Raw genomic sequence first — 5416 nt, forward strand, 5'->3', positions numbered from 1 at the left:
AAAAAAAAAAAAAAGATTTCTATGAAATCTATAACCTAATAACAGCCTAAGTATACGGGGAGGGAAAAGGGAGGGGGGAATGGGTGGAGGGAGGGTGATTGGATGGATCACTTCTATGGTTTATCTTACAAGGGTACAAGTGAATCTTTCTAAGAGTAGAATATGATTGTCTTAACACAATAACTAAGAAAATGACATGAAGTCTATGTTAACCAGTTTGATGAAAATGAAACCACCACACTGTACCCCAGAATTGCATTAATGTACATAGTTATCATTTAATTTTAAAAAAAAGGGAAAAAAAAGATTTCTGATGATCAAAAGACATCAGTAACAGATGACATACTGGTAATCCATGTTCTGCAATATATATAGCCAACAAAGATCAAGATTGGAATTTGATATTCTCAAACTTGTCATTCATATATCACCTACCTAGATTTTTCCATATCCATGTATCATTGTTATTTACTTATTTTTTAAAAATCAGTTTGCTTTTCTTAAAAAATTAATTTTGACCTAAAATATTCATGAATCAAAGATTTGGGGTGCTAATTAAATTTTATAGCATATAATTTATAATCATGATAATAAACTATATACCATATACATGACCAGGCTCAGTGGCTCACATCTGTAATCCCAGCACTTTGGAAGGCCAAGGCAGGAGGATTGCCTGACTCCATGAGTTTGAGACCAGCCTGGGCAATATAGAAAGACCCTTCCCCATTTCCACAAAAAAATTATAAAAATTAGCCAGGATGGGAGGCTCCTGTAGCTCAAAGGAGTAGGGCGCTGGCCCCATATGCCTGAGGTGGCAGGTTAAAACCCAGCCCCAGCCAAAAACTGCAAAAAAAAAAAAAAAAAATTAGCCAATTATAGTGGAGTGTATGGTACTAGGAAGGCTGAGGCTGGAAGACTGCTTGAGCCCAAGAGTTTGAGGTTACAATGAGCTATGATAGTATCACTGTACTCAGCTGGTTGAAGAACAAGACCCATCTCTAAAAAAATAAAAATAAAAACTAGATACCACATACCACATAATACTAGATACCACATAATTATTTTTATATGATGTTACTCTCTGAGTCTTGCCTAGATCGGTGAGATCCCTCCCAGACCTAACATTCTATCATTTCAGGTTAGTTTCTTCTATTTAAGCATTTTAGTTGCTCACAAATATTGGATTAAGGCCATAAGGAACTTAACCATACCTTATAGCCATAAAGAAGTTATTTATTAAGATCTATGTCATAGGGCAGTGCCTGTGGCTCAAAGGAGTAGGGCGCTGGCCCCATGTGCTGGAGATGGCGGGTTTAAACGCAGCCCCGGCCAAAAACTGCAAAAAAAATAAAATCTGTGTCATAATGTTCTGCTGCTTAAAATCCACAATAGATACATTCAGAATTTATGAATTCAGCACAGCCAAACTGCTGCCAGACTGGTACATATATTTGTAGGGTATACAAGCAAGAAATGTGGTATATGATGTGAAGGAAGCAACTTATTTTAATAGTATACAGAATAGAGGGAAAGAAGAATCAAAGAAAACAAATCTACCCTGTCTTAATCAGTTTGGGCTTCTATAACAAAATATCATAGACTAGGTAGGTTATAAAGTACAGAAATGTGTATCTCATAGTTCTGGAGGCTGGAAATCTGAGATCAAGCTGTCAGCATGGTCAAGTTCTGCTGAGGGCATTCTTCCAGGTTGCAGACTGCTGACTTCTTCTATCCTCACATGGAAAAAGAGTGAGAGAGTTCTCTGTGGGGGTCCCTTTCATAAGGGCACTAATCCTATTGATGAGGGTTCCACCCTCATGACCTATCACCTACGAAGGCCCCACCTCCAAAGACCATCATATTGGGGATTCAGATTTCAGTATATGAATTTGGCAGGGGAACACATTTAGTCCATTGTTGGGAAAACTTTAATCTTTTAAGACTTTCTGAAAACCCAAGTAAGGTGAAGAAGAATTATAAAGATGACAAATCAGCTATAGAATTTGAGGAATGTATTTTAGAAAGAGATGAATAATGCAGTTCTGAACAGGTAACCTAGGAATAAAATGAATAGGGCAGGCAGGAAGAGTTGGGAATTCCATATTCTCAAATTTTAGCCAACTAAAATTCAGGAGAATATGGTGAATAGCCTTCCTAGGAAAAAAATTACCCATCAGAAGTCACATTTAATGAGTATAATTCCACTTAATTTTAATTTTTGAAGAGACAGCATGTCTACAAAAGGCTGACCTAGAACTCCTGGCCTCCAGTGATCCTCCTGCTTTAGCCTCCCAAAGTGTTAGGATTAGAGGGGTGCCACCAAGCCCAGCTTGCTTCCAATGTCTGATCTCAGTTTTACTCTAAAGAGTAAAGGCAAAAATATCTCCACTGCACTATTTTTAGTAGTGGATCTTATCTGGACATGACATTAATAAATAGAAAACTTTTTAATTTTCATTCAAAAATATACTATTGATTACATTTTTAACTGTAATTTATTCTGCTCATTATTTCTAGCTAGGGGGAGAAAAGATCATTCAAGCTAAATTCATTTGCCTATTTAAAAACAAACAACAATCTTTTATTTTGATAAAAATTCCTTTTTTGAATTATTTTTGAGTCAGAGTCTCACTTGGTTGTTCTCGGTAGAGTGCTCTGGCATCATAGCTCACAGCAACCTCAAACTCGTGGGCTTAAGAGATTCTCTTGCCTCAGCCTCCCAAGTAACTGGGACTACAGGCACCTGCCACAGTGCCTGGCGATTTTTAGAGACAGGGTCTCCCTCTCTTGCTCAGGCTGGTCTTGAACCTGTGAGCTTAGGCAATCCACCCATCTTGGCTTCCAGAGTGCTAGGATTACAGGTGTGAGCCACTGTGCCCAGCCCAAAAAATTCCTTTGAAAAACTCTTTAATCACCTCTTGAAAGTATGGGGATAAAATTAGTAGATATATATTACCATTTTCTTACATAGCAATGGGAAAAAAATGTGTATTTTTAGAATAAATAAATTCTTTTCCATGAACTTATTTTGGGTTCAGATAGTTACCAGTTTAACACCAAAGTTACTAAGGAGAATAAACTTAATAAGGAAGTTGTTGTGGTGACTGATGCTTTATTTTTCAAATCACTAGTATTAAGTAGATTCCAGACAACTCTGATAGGCTCTTACAATATTATTTTTAAACTTAATAAATTGAACATGTAATTTCATATAAACATTAAATGTCATGTGACTTATAGCTTTATGAATATATAAACACATATATTCACACATCCGTACAGGGTATCATAAAGTCATCATACATAAAATGGAAATTGTAACTAAATGCATCTTTATTTACAAAATATTCATTCCAAAATTTTACAAAACATGATTTACAAAACATTCTCTATGTGTTTGCCACTTCTTTGTAAAATTCTGGAATGAATATTTTGTAAATAAAGTACACTTAGTTGCAATCTCCCATTTTCCTATGTATGGCAACCTTTGGGACACCCTGTATTGTGAGAATTCTGCTCCATTGCCTGGACTGGGGTATAGTGGCATCATCATAGCTCATAGCAACCCCAAATTCCTGGGCTCAAGTGATGCTCCTACCTCAGCCTCCTCTTAACTGGGACTGTAGGCATATGCCACCGCACCCAGCTGATTTGTCAATTTATGTTTATACACATCCCTTAGGATTTATGAAAAGCTAAATTAATATAAGGAGTATATGAAAACACATAAACTCAGTGCCATGAATAAAAATTCTCTTGTAATACTCTATTACTCATCATCAAAACTGAAGTTAAAAGTTACTGGCCAAGGAATTTATATCCCCAAATTTCATTTTTAATTTATAGGGATGACATTTTTAGTTGCAGAATAAACCTAATTAACCAAATTTGCTATTCCTTTGGGATGAACGGTTGGTCTTGGCAGTTTCACTTAAATTCTTTTTTTTTTTTTTTATTTGGCGATTCATTGAGGGTACAAGAAACCAGGTTACATTGATTGCATTTGTTAGGTAAAGTCCCTCTTACAATTGTGACATGTCCCCAAAAGGTGTGTCACACACAGAGACCCCATCCCTCTCCCTCCTTCTCTCTGCTCTCCCCTTCCCCCATCACTTAAATTCTTTTTTTTCTTTTTTGAGACAGAGCCTCAAGCTGTCCCCCTGGGTAGAGTGCCGTGGCATTACAGCTCACAGCAACTTCCACTCCTGGGCTCAAGCGAGTCTCCTGCCTCAGCCTCCCAAGTAGCTGGGACCACAGGCGCCTGCCTCAACGCCCGGCTATTTTTTTTTGGTTGCGGCCATCATTGTTGTTTGGCGGGCCTGGGCTGGATTTGAACCCGCCACCTTTGGTGTATGTGGCTGATGCCTTAGCCACTTGAGCCATAGGTGCCGAGCCTTAAATTCTTAATATTAATTTTTTTTGTAAGCCGATCTACTTGCCAGGAGGATTATGGCCATTTGATTTTATTGGCTTTTCCTAATTTACATCAGCATTCTGTTAAAAAAATTAATCACAGCAGCCTGGGAACTACATTAAGGTGTTTGCCATAGGTATAAAACAAAACAAAGTAAGATGAAAGGAAAAGTGCCAGGAATTAAGTAATTCAATGTTTTGTAAATTAGATTTTAAAAAAAATTTTTTTTTGACACAGAGTCTCACTGTCACCCTCAATAGAGTGCCATGGTGTCACAGCTCACAGGAACCTCAAACTCTTGGGATTAAGTGATTCTCTTGCCTCAGCCTCCCAAATAGCTGGGACTACAGACACCCGCCACAACACCCGGCTATTTCTTGATTCCAGTTGTCATTGCTGTTTAGCTAGCAGGGGCTGGGTTTGAACCCGCCAGCCTCAGTGCATGTGGCCAGTGCCATAACCACTGTGCTATGGGCACCGAGCTATATTTTTTAAAAGCCTATATATATTACACCTGCAACAATTCAGCAATTACCTAACAGTTAAGAGACCCTGTGAAACTCAGAAATTGGTTCATGTGTGATGATGCACATTCAGAGAAATCTAAGAACGGTGATTTAAAGTGGTAAAATTAGCAAACTTAAAAGCAGAAAAAGTTTTTAAGTAGTAAGCAAACATTTTCAAATTCTGGAGTACCAGGGAAAGGTTTTGGAATTTCAAAAGTAATAATTCATTGCAAAGTGATGTTTTAAAAAAGCAAGAAAGACAATGGTGACCTGTCACTACTGTTCACTGCTGTCAAGAATCCTACTAAGTGTTAATAACTATCCCCATCAGTTAGTCTCAGACTGAATTGTGGTTCAAGTCACCTGAGAGTACTGAAAATGTCCATCCTTGAAGTGATAAAAAATCCAGAAATATTTAGAAAATTTAAGGCAGGTTTGTTTTTCCAAAGTTCATTATGTTAAAAATACAGACCGGCTCGGCGCCTATAGCTCA

This window comes from Otolemur garnettii, unplaced genomic scaffold, assembly GCF_000181295.1.
Source record: "Otolemur garnettii isolate 467f Iridium unplaced genomic scaffold, OtoGar3 scaffold00078, whole genome shotgun sequence".
Taxonomy (NCBI): domain Eukaryota; kingdom Metazoa; phylum Chordata; class Mammalia; order Primates; family Galagidae; genus Otolemur; species Otolemur garnettii.